The sequence below is a fragment of the Nicotiana sylvestris genome, chromosome 7 (genome assembly GCF_000393655.2).
Source record: "Nicotiana sylvestris chromosome 7, ASM39365v2, whole genome shotgun sequence".
Lineage (NCBI taxonomy): Eukaryota > Viridiplantae > Streptophyta > Magnoliopsida > Solanales > Solanaceae > Nicotiana > Nicotiana sylvestris.
This window is the reverse complement of record NC_091063.1, coordinates 144,734,506-144,750,218: the sequence shown is the minus strand read 5'-3', so window position 1 is coordinate 144,750,218 and position 15,713 is coordinate 144,734,506.

Sequence of the window (15,713 nt, the reverse complement as noted above, 5' to 3'; positions counted from 1 at the left end):
TGAGCTTTGTTCGAGATAAGTGGCTTGCCTAACCTTGTGTGGGGGAACTTCCCTTAGGATTTGGTACTGTTGTGATATGTGAGCACCATGTACGTGAAGTGACGAGTGTGTACGTGGTCTATTTATTATAAAATTCCATTTTTCACTGAATAATAATCTATTTCACTTTAATTGAGTTATACTAGAATATGTAATTATCCTGATTAGCCTAGAATAGCATGTCTACGTGTCTTAAATGCCTATCTGAACTCTGTGCAGCATGCTTAGTGGATTTTCTGCTTCTTCCTTGGCTTGTACTTAGTCTAAACTGTAGGATTTTGTCTTGTAACTATTTTTTCCATTGTTTGAACTGTGTATTTACTTAAGGTTTACGGAACGGTCTTCCGGGAGATCCATCTATATATTTACTTTGGGACTACAGAACGATATTCTAGGAGATCTCTCTACATATTTACTTTGGGAATACGGAACGGTATTCCGGGAGATCCCCTTGCACATTTACGTTTGGGATTACGAGACGGTATCTTAGGAGATCCCCTGTTGTTATTTTGGTGTATTGTACTATATTCTTCTATGATTTCCTTCTGGTTAAATTTAAGTCTATTATTTTACCACGATATTTTTGTTCCATCTTATCTTATATATATATATATATATATATACACAACAGTAGGGCCCTGAACTGACCTCGGCATTACTCGACCGAGGTTAAGCCTGGAACTTACTAGGTATCATTGTGGTGTACTCATGTTACTTTTCTGCTCATGTTTTCGTATGCAAATCTAGGTACCTCCTACCAGCCTCACTTTTAGTTGCACAGTTGTTGTTGTTCCGGAGACTTCAAGGTATATTTGTTGGCGTCTACAGACCTCGGAGTCCCTTTCTATTCCTTGTTATGTCGTTCCTCTTTTACTTCTTCTAGTACTAATGTATAGAATAGTTAGACAAAATCTTAGAAGCTTGTGACTTATGGTGTCCCGGGTCTTGGGAGATTTTGTGCATATTCGAGAGTGGTTATTGTACATGCCGAGCGACACTTACATCAGTTGTTAAATCATCGGTTGCAGTTAGTTGTTAGATTTTATGTTTTCTTTTCATTATTCCGTAAATGTTAGGCTTACCTAGTCGTAGAGACTAGGTGCCATCGCGACATCCCACGGAGGGAGGATTTAGGTCGTGACAAGTTGGTAATAAAGCTCTAGGTTCATAGGTGTCGTGACTCACAAGCAGATTTAGTAGAGTCTCGCGAATCGGTATGAAGACACATGTACTTATCTTTGGGAGGCTATGGAACTGTTAGGAAAATTTCACTTCTTTGATTTCCTTGTCGTGCAAAATTGTTGACTTCGAAATTCTAAACTTTTATCTTCTATTCTCTCATAGATGGTGACAAAAAGTACAGCCGGATCAGATGACTAGGCACTCGCACCCCCTGCTAGAGCCTCCAGAGGCTGGGGCAGAGGTAGAGGCCAAGGACGTCCACGTAGTACACCCATATCACCCTCGCGAGCTGCCATAGAGGAGCCACGCAGGCACCTGAGATGCCTACTACTATGCTCTTTAGAAGACCTTTGCACAGTTCTTGAGCATGTTCGGTACTCTAGCTCAGGCAGGGTTGATTCCCCTTGCTCCTGCCATATCTCAGGCTGGGGGAGGAGAACAAACTCCTACCGCCCCCATCCCAGAGCAGCGGGTTTGGGTCGATCAGATTCCAAAGGTTATACCAGTGCCACCTGTAGCCGCAATTCAGCGCAAGGGTAGGGTAACACTTTCAAAGGAGGAGCAGCGTAGGCTCGAGAGGTACAAAAAGTACCACCCTCCTACTTTCAGTGGTTTGGCGATAAATGATGCTCAGGTTTTTCTTGAGGAGTGCCACTACATCCTCCATACTATGGGCTTAGCGGAGTCGAGTGGCGTTTCTTTCACTGCATTTCAGCTTAGAGGAGCAGCCTATCAGTGGTGGCGTGCTTATGAGTTGGACAGCCCGGCTGAGGCAGCTTCACTTACGTGGACTCAGTTCTCGGATATGTTTTTGAGGGAGTATGTTCCCCAGACCCTCAAAGATGCATCGCGCGCCGAGTTTAAGCAGTTGCACCAAGGTGATATAACTGTGTCAGAGTATGCAGTTCATTTTAGTGATTTGGCTAGACATGCACCGGCGTTGGTTTCTGTAGTTCGAGAGAGAGTCTGTCGATTTATTGAGGGGCTCCATCCTAACATCAGGATTAGCATGGCCCGGGAGTTGGAGATGGACATCTCGTATTAGCAAGTCGTGAGTATTGCTAAGAGAGTGGAGGGCATGCTTGCACGGAAGAGGGAGGAGAGAGAGGCCAAGAGGTCTCGAGAGGCTGGCTCTTATTCTGGTACTCGTGCCCCAGCTGCAGTTCACCATGGAAGGGGCTATGTAAGTCGCCTAGCAGACCTAGCCCGAGCCAGCCACGCCCTGCCAGAGCTTGTTTTGAGTGTGGCTACACTCTCCATATGGTAAGGGATTACCTCAGACTTAGGAGGGGTGTACCTCCACAGACTTCGCAGGCACTGCATGCTCCACAAGGTCTTCAGGCTATGCTTACAGCACCAGTCACTACTCCACCTACTCAGCCAGCTCAAGGTGAAGGTCAGGAAGGTAGAGGTCGCCCTAGAGGGGAGGCCAGGCCAGATACTATGCTTTTCCTGCTCGTATAGAGGCAGTTGCTTCTAACTCATGTCATTACAGGTATTGTTATGATCTTTCATAGAGATGCGTCGGTTTTATTTTATCCAGGCCCCACTTATTCCTATGTGTCATCTTATTTTGCTTCGTATTTGGGCGTATCCCGTAATTCTATGAGTTCTCCTGTTTATGTGTCTACATCTATGGGAGATTCTATTATTGCTGACCATATATATCAGTTATGTTTGGTTGTTATTAGTAGTATTGAGACCAGAGCTGATTTATTATTGCTCAGTATGGTAGATTTTGATATTATCTTGGGCATGTACTGGTTGTCGCCCCATTATGATATTCTTGATTGTCATGCCAAGACCATGATGCTGGCTATGCCAGGCTTACCGCGATTAGAGTGGAGGGACACATTAGATTACACTCCTAAGAGAGTTATTTCATTTCTTAAAGCACAACGAATGGTTGAGAAGGGTGTGACACGTATATAGCTTATGTGAGAGATGTCAGTATTGATACCCCTACAGTTGATTTAGTTCCAGTAGTGAGGGATTTCCCTGATATGTTTCCAGCTGATCTTTCGGGCATGCCGCCCGACAGAGATATCGACTTTGGTATTGATTTGTTGTCGGGCACTCAGCCCATCTCTATTCCTCCATATCGTATAGCACCTCCTGAGTTGAAGGAGTTGAAGGAACAATTATAGGAATTGCTTGATAAGGGCTTCATTCGGTCAAGTGTGTCACCTTGGGGTGCTCCGATATTGTTTGTGAAGAAATAAGATGGTTCCATGCGCATGTGCATTGATTATCGCTAGTTGAACAAAGTTACAGTGAAGAACAAGTATCATTTGTCTTGTATTGATGACCTATTTGATCAGTTACAGGGTGCCAGAGTATTTTCTAAGATTGACTTCCATTCAGGCTATCATCAATTGAAGATTCGGGAGCCAGATATCTCGAAGACTACTTTCAGGACCCGGTATGGTCATTACGAGTTCCTTGTGATATCATTTATGTTGACTAATGCCCCAGCAGCATTTATGAATTTGATGCACAGTGTATTTCGTCCCTATCTTGACTCTTTCATCATTGTGTTTATTGACAATATTTTGGTGTACTCCTAGAGTCGGGAGGATCATGAGAAACACCTGTGGGCTGTGCTTCAGACCTTGAGAGAAAAGAAATTATATGCAAAGTTCTCAAAATGTGAGTTCTGGTTAGATTCCGTGGCATTTTTGGGTCACGTAGTGTCGAGTGAGGGGATCAAGGTGGATCCGAAAAAGGTGGAAGTAGTGCAGAATTGGCCCAAACCGTCCTCAGCTATGGAGATCCGGAGTTTCTTTGGTTTGGCGGGGTATTACTGTTGATTTGTTGAGGGATTCTCATCTATTGCAACACCTATGAGTAGGCTAACCCAGAAGGGTGCTCTGTTCAGGTGGATAGGGGAGTGTGAGGAGAGCTTTCAAAAGCTCAAGACAACTTTGACTACAGCCCAGGTATTGGTATTGCCTACAGGTTTGGGGTCTTATACTATTTATTGTGATGCGTCGGGGATTGGTCTCGGTGCGGTGTTGATGCAGGACCGTAGGGTGATTGCCTACGCATCCAGATAGCTGAAGGTGCATGAAAAGAACTATCCTTTCTGTGACCTTGAGTTAGCAGCTATTGTTCATGCCTTGAAGATTTAGCGGAACTATTTGTACGGTGTCCCTTGTGAGATCTACACTGATCACCGAAATTTGGATCATCTGTTCAAGTAGAAGGATATTAACTTGCGTCAGCGGAAGTGGTTAGAGCTGCTTAAGGATTATGATATCACTATTTTGTACCATCCCGAGAAGTCTAATATGGTGGCTGATGCCTTGAGTCACAGGGCGGAGAGTTTGGGGAGCTTAGCATATTTACCAGTAACATAGAGGCCATTAGCATTGGATGTTCAGACCTTGGCCAAACAGTTTGTCAAATTAAATATTTCTGAGCCGAGTAGAGTTTTAGCTTGTGTGGTCTCCCAGTTTTCTCTTTATGATTGTATCAGGGAGTGTCAGTATGATGACCCCCATCTGCTCGTCCTTTAGGACACGGTTCAACACGGTGATGCTAAGGAGGTCAGTATTGGGGATGATGGTGTATTGATGATGTAGGGCACGCTATGTGTTCCCAATGTAGACATATTGCGTGAGTTGATTCTCAAGGAGCCCCACAACTCGCGGTACTCCATTCATCCAGGTACCACGAAGATGTATCAAAACTTGAGGCAACATTATTGGTGGAGGAGAGTGAACAAGGACATAGTGAAATATGTAGCTCAGTGCATAAATTGCCAGCAGGTGAAGTATGAATATCACCAGCCAGGTGGATTGCTTCAGAAATTAGAGATTTTAGAGTGAAAATGGGAGGGGATCACTATAGATTTCGTTGTTGGACTCCCACGGACTCATCTGAAGTTTGATGCAGTTTGGGTGATTATGGACAAGCTAACCAAGTCAGCTCGTTTCATTCATGTGATGAGTACTTATTCTTCCGAGCAGTTGGCTCGAGTTTATATTTGCGACATTGTTAGACTTCATGGCGTGCCAGTATCTATCATCTCTGACCGGGGTACGCAGTTTACATTCCGGTTCTAATGGGCCATACACAGGAGTTAGGTACTCGGGTAGAGTTGAGCACAACATTTTACTATCAGACTTACGGATAGTCCGAGCGCACTATTCAGATTTTAGAGGATATACTTCGTGCGTGCGTGATGGAGTTTGGAGGTTCTTTTGATCAGTTCATCCCACTTGCGGAGTTTGCCTACAACAATAGTTATCAGTCGAGCATTCAGATGGCACCGTATGAGGCTCTGTATGGTAGGGGATGTCGGTCTAGAGTGGATTGGTTCGAGCCGGGCGAGGCTAGATTATTGGGTACAGACTTGGTTGAGGATGCTTTGGAGAAGGTTAAGGTGATTCAGGATAGACTTCGCACAACCCAGTACAGACAGAAGAGTTATATAGATCGAAAGGTTTGCAATGTTGCATTCATGGTTGGAGAGCGGGTCTTGCTCCGGGTTTCGCCTATGAAGGGCGTTATGTGGTTCAGAAAGAAGGGCAAGTTGAGCCCAAGGTTTATTGGTCTATTTGAGGTGTTGCGGCGAGTTGGGGAGGTTGCTTATGAGCTTTCCTTGCCTCCTAGTCTTGAAGGAGTTCATCCAATATTCCATGATTCTATGCTCTGGAAGTATCAAAGTGATCCTTCTCACGTGTTGGATTTCAGCTCAATCCAGTTGCACAAGGATTTATCTTATGTTGAGGAGCCGATGGCTATTTTGGACAGGCAAGTTGGAAAGTTGAGGTCAAAGAACATTACTTCAGTGAAGGTTCAGTGGAGGGGTCAGCCGGTCGACGAGGCGACTTGAGAAACCGAGCATGATATTCACAGCTATTATCCTCATATTTTCACCACTTTAGGTATGTCTCTATGCTCATTCGAGAACGAATGATTGTTTTAAGAGGGGGAGGATGTAACGACCTGCCGGTCATTTTGAGAGTAATAGCCCTGATCCCCTATAAAACTGTTTCCCCCGTATCTTTTTCTGCTTATGTGACTTGCTGGGAGGTTTTGCTTTTGGTTTCGGAGTGTTCTGGGACACTTAGACCCTAAATGGAAGCTTAAGTCTTAGGATTTTGACTAGAGTCAGAACTATGTGAGGACGACTCCGGAATGGAGTTTCGCCAGTTCCGTTAGCTCCGTTGGGTGATTTTGGACCTAGAAGCATGTCCGGACTGTGAGTTGGAGGTCTGTAGCTGATGTAGCCTTGAAATGGCGAAAGTCAATTTTTTGGAGATTTTGACCAGTAGTGGACTTTTTAATATCGGGGTCGGATTGGATTTCCGGAAGTTGGATTAGGTTTGTGGTGTCATTTATGACTTGTGTGCAAAATTTTGTGTCAAACGGACGTGATTTGATATATTTCGGCATCGGTTGTGGAAAATTGAAGTTTCAAGTTCTTTAAGTTTGAATTGGAGAGTGATTCGTGATTTTGGCATTGTTTGATAAGATTTGAGGGCTCGACTAAGTTCGTAGCATATTTTAGGACTTATTGGTATGTTTGGTTGAGGTCCCGGGGGCCTCGGGTGGATTCCGGGTGGTTAACGGGCTAGATTTGGACTTGTTGAAATTGTAGAAATTGCAGAAAGTTCAGTTGCTGGTTTCCTCCTATGCAATCGCATAATAGGGGATGTGATCGCGTAAGCTTGTTTGGGTTACCCCATGTGTTTAAGCAGCCACTGGTACGCGATCACGTGTGATGTGACGCGTTTGCATAGCAGGCTTTTAGGCAGTTGGAATTTTGTTCTACACGATCACATGAGATGCTCCACGATCGCGTAGTGTGAGCAACTGGGCAGATTATAATTTTTCAAAAATGAGGGTTAGCCGTTTTTATCAAAACTTGAGTTTGAGAGCTCGGATGTGGATGAGATTTTGAGGGATTTTCAGAGACATTGATTGGGTAATGATTCTACACTTGATTTTGGTTGTATCCTACTAATCTATCATTAATTCTATCTTTTAATTTCGGATTTGGGTTGAAATTTTAGAAAATGGAAAGAAGTTCTCCAATTAATAGTTTGGGTTTTGATTGAGATTTTGATATCGGATTTGGATAATTTTGGTACGACTGAACTCATATAACGACCCGACCGGTAGTTTCATCTTTTGAATTGCAGCCCCATTTCCCCCATTTTTGCTTCTTTATGTGTTGTTCGGCTATATTTTATCGTATCGTGTTGGTTGGTTCAGGTTCAGAGTGGTCTTGGAGTGGAATGAGACACTTAGTCTCTAATTTACGAACTTAAGTTGAAAAGGTTAACCAGATGTTGACTTATGCATAGAAGGTCCCCGGATGTGAATTTTGATGGTTCAGATAGCTCCGTTAGGTGATTTTGGACTTAGGAGCATGTTCGGAATGTAGTTTGGAGGTCCGTGGTAGAGTTAGGCTTGAATTGGCGAAATTGGAAATTTGTAGTTTCCGGTCGGTAGTGAAAATCTTGATATTGGGGTCGGAATGGAATTTTGGAAATTGGAGTAGGTTCGTATTGTCATTTGTGACGTGTGTGCAAAATTTCAGGTAATTCGGAGGTGATTTGATAGGTTTCGACGTTGTTTGTTGAATTTGGAAGTTTCTAAGTTCTTAGGCTTGAATCTTAGATTGATTTGGTGTTTTGGTGTTGTTTTGAGTGATTCGATGGCTCGACTAAGTTTGAATGAGGTTATGGGACGTGTTGGCATGCTTGGTTGAGGTTCTGAGGGCCTCGGGTGAGTTTCGGGTTGTTAACAAACCAATTCTTGGTTTTGAAAGTTGGCATATTTTCTGGTATTTTGTTATTAAGAAATCCTTCTTCGCGTTCGTGAGAGAGCTCTCGCGTTCGCGAATGGCAGCTGGGTTGTTCTTTGTGTTCGCGATGTAGGCCTCGCGAACGCGAAGGTTCATGAGTTTAAGGCTACGTATTCACGACCTGGGCATCGCGTTCGCGTAGAGTCAACGGTCATGTGGAGCTTCAAGCAATTAAGCCTACGTGTTCACGAGGAGTATTCCGCGTTTGCGTAGGGTCGAGCTAAGTGGTCTTCGCGTTCGCGAGTGGGCCCTCGCATTTGCAAAGGAGGGAATTTTGGTTTGAGGCAGCTTTTGATTCGCGAACGCGAGGGCACTACCGCGTTCACAAAGAGGAAGGCATCTGGGCAGAATGTTTAAGTTCAAAAAATGAGGGTTTGAGTCCATAATTTCAAAATTCAATAGAGAGCTCAGGAGAAGGCGATTTTGGAGGGGATTTTCAGAGGAATGATTTGGGTAAGTGTTCATCACTCAAATTTGGTTAAATTCCATGATTGTGTCTTGATATTTATCATTTAATTTGGGAATTTGGGGTAAAACTTGGGGAAAATGGAAGAAAATTTGGAGAGTGGATTTTAGGGATTTGGATGACCATTTAACGTCGGATTTTGGTGAATTTGATATGGGTAGACTCGTGAGCGAATGGACTTTCTAGTTTTATGATTTTTATCGGAGTCCGAGACGTCGGCCTGGGGGAGGGTTTGGGCCAAATTCGGGATTTTTGGTCTAATTTGATAATTTTCGTATGGGTTTCATTCTTTTAGCATATATTGATGATAATATACTAATTTTGGTTAGATTCGGAGCATTTGGAGGCTGAATCAAGAGGCAAGGGTATCGCGGGTTAGAGTTTTGGCTTGGTTTGAGGTATGTAATGCTTCCAAACTTGGTTCTGAGGGTTCGAAACCCCGAACTATGTGTTCTATGATTAATATTGAGGTGATGCAAATGCCAAGTGATGGGCGTGTGGGCGTACACCATGAGAATCGCGGTCTGGATCATTCCATGGCACCGCTTAGTGACTCTTTCTTGCCGATATATGTGTTGTGATTATATGATTAAGTTAATGAGCTATAAATCATACTAATCATCATGTTAGGGCTTCATGCCGATACTGTTGAGACCCGAGTGATCGTTTTCTCGCTGTCATCATTAGTTTCATTGATACTCTGTAGTCACTCTTGTTCATGCATATCCTATTATGTCTCAGTCTCGGTTGTTATCATTGGCACATCATATCATCATTTCGGGCTAGTATTATGGAATTGTGAGCCCATGTGTATGAGACTAGAGAGTGATGACGGGGTGAGGCCGAGAGCCTGATTATGAGTGATAGTATGGGATCGGGATGCATGCCGCAGTAGAATATTGAATATGCCTTCGTTGGCTTGTTATAGCGCTTGGGCTGAAAGGAGCCCATCCGGAGTCTATACACCCCCAGTGAGCTCGGATGATATTATCGAGGCATGGATTTCCCTGGAAATGGATTTGTCCGAAGTATTGATACCTGGAGATAGATTTCTCCTCAGGGTTGGATTACCTTTGTTCCTCGGTACCGATTGACTTGAAGTCAATGTTATATATATTCCGGGATGGATTTTCCTGGGACGGATGGCCATATGCGGTACCGAGTGGTTGAGCACTTGAGAGTGGGAGCAGATGGTTCATTTTCATATATTTCTGGCATTTACATGTAGAGATTTACTAAGTTTTTACACTTCACATTGTTCGGGTATGTGTTTTTCTTTACTGTTGAGTTGAATTATTAAACTGAGGTATGCCTACCTTACCATTCCATTAAAATGTGTTGTAACTCCTGAGGCTTAGTTCGTCACTACCTGTCAGTCAATAGTTTGGACTTGTTACTTACTGAGTTGGTGTACTCACGTTACCCCTGCACCTTGTGTGCAGATCCAGGTATCTCAGGCCACGACAATGGCTGTTGACTGTTCCAGATGCGGATTTCATCGGAGATAGCGAGGTAGTTGCCTGACGTTCGCAGTCCCGCCTTTCTCCTTCTTTATCTACCCTCTAGTATATTTGGATATTTTTAGACTATTCTGGGCAAGATATGTTTTGAAACAGATGTAGTATTGCTCATAACTTAGTGACACCAGAGGTCGGGCGTTTTATTTTCTGCTTTTATTTTGGTTTGAATTTAATATTTTATGGAATTTCAGTTGAAAAATGGTATTATTTAAGCTTTAAATGAAATGTTGAACTATTTTGGAAATGTGCCGGTTGGCCTAGTTTCACGCCATCACGACCGGGTCAGTTTTGGGATCGTGACAACTCGTGAGTGAATAGGTGTTCATATTTTGTGACCTTTACCCGATTCTGAGACGTGGGCCCGGGTCGACTTTTTGGGCTGATTTTCTAATTTCTAGCTTAAGCCTTGATTTCATTAGTTATATTAGTTTCTTATGGTTATATTTACAGTATGTAATTGCTTTCGGCTAGATTTGGGTCATTCAGAGTCGAATTTTATGGAAAAGGCATTGTTACCAATTAATTGAGCTTGGTTCGAGGTAAGTGGCTTGCCTAACCTTGTGTGGGGGAACTCTCCTTAGGATTTGGTACTGTTGTGATATGTGAGCGCCGTGTACGTGAAGTGACGAGTGCGTATATAAAACTCCATTTTTCACTGAATAATAATTTGTTTCACTTTAATGGAGTTATACTAGCATGTGTAATTATCCTGCTTAGCCTAGAATAGCATGTCTATGTGTCTTAAATGCTTATCAGAACTCTGTGCTCATGCTTACTGGATTTCCTTCTTCTTCCTTGTCTTGTACTTAGTCTAAACTATAGGAGTTCGTGTTGTAGCTGTTATTTCTATTATTTGAGCTGTGTATTTACTTTGGGACTACAGAACAGTATTTCAGGAGAACCCCCTACATACTTAATTTGGGACTACGAAATGGTATTTCGGGAGATCCCCATGCATATTTACTTTGGTATTACGGAATGGTATTCCGGGATGTCACGACCCAAACCGATGGGACGTGACGGGCACCCGGTACCTTACTCAACCGAGTACCAACGTAATGTATCTTTCTTATTACATCATTATATACACATGACATACGGGCCTAATAGGCCAACATGATCCTTTATAAACTCAAAACATAGGCCGACCAGGTCGTACAATCTTTTATATACACAACATATGTCTACAAGCCTCTAAGAGTACATAAATGTCATAAAGGTTGGGACAGAGTCCCGCTATACCAAACAATACATGTCTAAATCATACTAACCAAACGAGCAACTCTAAAGTAAATGGAGCGCACCAAAATCTCCCGCTGAGCTGATAGCCTACTTGGAGGGCTCTCAACTTGTCTATCGGGACCTGCGGGCATGAAACGCAGCGTCCCCAGGCAAAAGGGATGTTAGTACAAATAATGTACCGAGTATGTAAGGCACATAAATAAATACATAAGAGACACGGAAGACATATAGAGTACATGACTCAACCTATAAGTCTGAATACATTTGTAAATAATAAATTACTTTTAACGTCATGCATATGCGTATGAATGTCATGTCTTGCATAGGTACATGATTCATAATATCATCGGCCTCTGAGGGCACCCATCATATCATATCGGCCACTGTTGACAAAATTATCATCGTATACCAGCTGATCAGGTGGTGGTGCGTATATAACGCCATAACCTTTCTCATATCCCATATACATATATATACATACATATATATGCATATACAATGTCGTTTGAATCATATTTACATATGTACACGTATATAACGCCGTTTGAATCATATTTCGGCCACTGTGGGCAACATCATCATCATATACCAACTGATCAGGTGGTGGTGCGTATATAACGCCGTAACCTTTTCCCATATCCCATATACATATATTTACATATATAAGCGTATATAACGCCATCTGGTCATGGGTCAATGCACATGCATGAGATGCATGAAAAATACATAATAATCTCAATATTCTTTCCTGATAAATATTTCCAACTGCGTATTATTCTGAGATCTATGAACAGATGATAAAATATTGTGACACATGGGAATTCAGGAACATAGATATCTCTAATACTTCTATGAATATAGTCATTTATGGGATTTGTGCATTTGCACGTTTCGTTCGTATCGTATGGATCATGCCAAAAGAAAGAAGGAATAGCCTTTATATACCTTTAATGATGACTTTATCGAAGGCGATGAATTTGGCCTTTTCCATACATAATCGCAATAAGTGAAAAAGAATTAGATTCTTTAATTAGTTGCACCAGTAGATAAGTTCACTCCTTAGACAGTAGGATGCCTTCGTTGTTGCCATTCTTGGTTCAGTGCAAAATATAACATCTAAGGATAATTTTCTAGCTAGAGAAGATTATCTTTTTCCAATTGTTTCCATTCTTAGCATATCTATATTTATTTGTGTCTTAGTAGTAGTATAAAACACATGTAAGACCCACTTTTTTTTATCTAATTTAATAGTCTTTGGAAGGGTGAGTCATAGAAAGTGATTCCAATATCACACACGTATCTAGCACATTTAACAAGTGTCTTTCCCTTAACCAACATTGATAAGAATGTCTCTTGAGTAGGTAAGAATCACTTAGAAAGAGAAATTAGATTCCCTATCCCACTAAACCTCTTTTAAATAAAATATCACGGTATGTGCAAATACATAAAAAAAATCTATGTATAGTAATAGAATTAAAATCTAAATGTTATTGTCTTACATTTCAAAACTATCTACTAATCAACTCATCAGATTTCTATTTTAAAAATCATGAGTGCTTTATAATTTAAATTGTACTAATATATTATAAATATTATGACATCTAAAAACAATATGCTATAAAATTATAATTTTTGTTCCATCCAAATATCAAGAGTACAAATTTTTGTACTATTGATCCTTAAATTACTTAAAATATTATTCACTTTTCACATACCTTATACACCTTACTATTATGGTCATGTGGTACCTTGAATGACACTAGTCCATAAATATCGGGTATTAACTCTCGGCCCGAATTCTATCCCAACATGCCAAACTTGGATGAAAATCCATGTTCTTTGATTTGCTTACCCTCTCACCTTTACGAATTTACTTATAACTTGTTTGAAATGACATAATACTTAAAAACTCAAAAATAATCTCATTCACGAGCTTATATCAATTTACTCATGGTGTATTTTCATGTATGAAAATATGGGGTATAACATTATTCCCCCCTTTTGGAACATTCGTCCTCGAATGTTGACTGGTGCACTTATCATTTTTCATAACCTATGTCTTTTGAATACTTTAGTAATCTCCTTGCCATCTAGGAGACTATTCTGTGAATAAATCCAAAGGCCATGGCATTCCCCCCTTTAGGCCTATTTCTCACACCATGGCTTGTGGTCGGAATCCTTCCAACCTCGAAACTATTCTGCCTTCCGTTATACAGTCTGTACGATTCTGAAATTGTATGCACACCTATACGACTCTTCTCTCCTTATTCCCCAGTCTTTAGTCAATATCTAGGCATCATATGTAGAGCTTGATAAGATATCCCTTTGGGCATATATGAGTATACTAAAGTTCTTTGCTTGGTACTTTGTTGAATTCACGAATATTGCTATATCTTATTGCATAGGTCCGTTTAGCCATCTGTATGAATTTACTACCATAACTCTTACTTTAATTTATCGCTGCTGAGGTCTGCTACCAAATCCCAACTTACTCTCATTGCTTATTCCGTACGTATAAATTTAAGTCCTTTAATGTTTCCTCATTACTGCTCATATTTAGAATGACGGCCGAATCTCATCTCATACTTTGTGACTTTTGTCCATCCATTATTGATTCACCTCAATATTGATCTATAATACATCACTGATAACTTGAAACTTTTTACGTAATACTTTTCCCCTAGGGTTATGTTACGTCATGGAATATTCGAAGTAATTTTTCTGATCCACTTAGCGGCGATACTGTACTTCAATAACTGTATTCTATAGCATCCCAAGGTGATTCTCTTACATGAGTATTTTGATCTAGTACAATTCATGAATCCCTTTTCTTTTTTTATAATTATTACTCAATCGAAGGCCCAAACGTCATCCTTTATTTATCACAATTACACCTTCATTCTGCCACCAGGGCAGCATCCCATATCTTTTGGATGCTACTAGTCTTAGACTTGTTTGAGTTCATTCAGGCTAAATTGAGTTTTCTATAACTTAGAGGAACCATTAGATCCTTTGATTTCACGGGCTTAGTCCTGAGGACGTATCCATTTTCGTCACCTTCTCACTTGCCCTCTTCTTATCCTTACTCCTGTCTTTCTAAAACCTTGTCGTTCTATCATACTTTAGCTTGCATCCTACTTCCTTATGCTTTTCCGTAACATCGAGACATCACATTGTCTCTACTCTTCTTTTACTCTTTAATTAGACCTTTCGGTACTTAGAAACCATAGGCTGGAAGGTATGCCATTGACGATGCTGCTATCATTATTGAATATTAAATCTCAGCGCTTATAGTCTTTTACCTGAAGTATGGACCATTCTCATACTTCTATACTTGAGTATTTCGTACGTTGTTCACCTTTACCTTACTTACCTTAAAATCTCGCATCGTATCTTATATTTCTCTCATAACCTCCCTTCCACCTAGGTGTAATTTACTTCCATAACTTGAAGCTCTTATTGTAATACTTGCACCTCTAGTACATAAACAATCCCATGGGAGATTAATATTGACTTCTTATGAGACTGTTACTCTTTTATCTGGCTTTATCATAGAGCTGTAATAGAATACAGACGTTGTGCTATCTCTCTTGCACCTCTAATATTAAGAGTGATTCTGCTACATTCTCAATCATGACTCCTATAACTTCTGGGTCCAATAATTAGATTCCTGATTTACTTTGTTGAAGTATCTCTTTAGTTTCCTTCTTCTTCTGATCGGCCTTTATGCTGGCTTAAGTTATCTTCCAATTTGCGGCTCATGGTATTAGTTATTACTTTAGCCCTCCATGGACGCTGTGGAATATCCATAACACAATCTTCTAACAATTCGTTCCTTTGTCTATGACCTAGGCTCAATTCTTACCAGAAATATTTTACGGCTGTATGATTGTCAACATATATGTTGCATGTATAAAAATCCAGAATCTTAAGTGCGTTCATAATGTCACCAACTCGGGATTATTGATCAAGTAATTCCTTTCGTTCCTTCTCAGCTTTACTTTAACGTAAGTTATTACCTTTCTTGATATTTCTTCCCATTTGTTGCGTGCATACTTAGCTTATCTTGTCTCCCACACATGCCAGAATTTCCGTACAACTCATATGATATTCGAATATTTCTTTTGATATTTTTTACTTCCTGTTCACTAGCCACAGTAGATGCCACTTTCTTAGGGAGTGAATACAATGTTGTTTTGAGACTGTTGTCACATGACCATTTCCTCTTTAGGTCGTTGTACTGAGGTTGAAGCCTTCTTCCTTATTTCCTCAGCTAGTTTTTTGTCGTAGTACTTAGGGAAGACCCTTGACTCTTGTAAAGGTGAGAACTTATTATACCGTATTCCTGATAGATTTTTTGATGTTCGTGCTCACTTGTAATTATCCTTAGTTACTTACCTCCATACTCATCTGCTCGTACGGCTGCTTCTGAACTGAAGTTTTG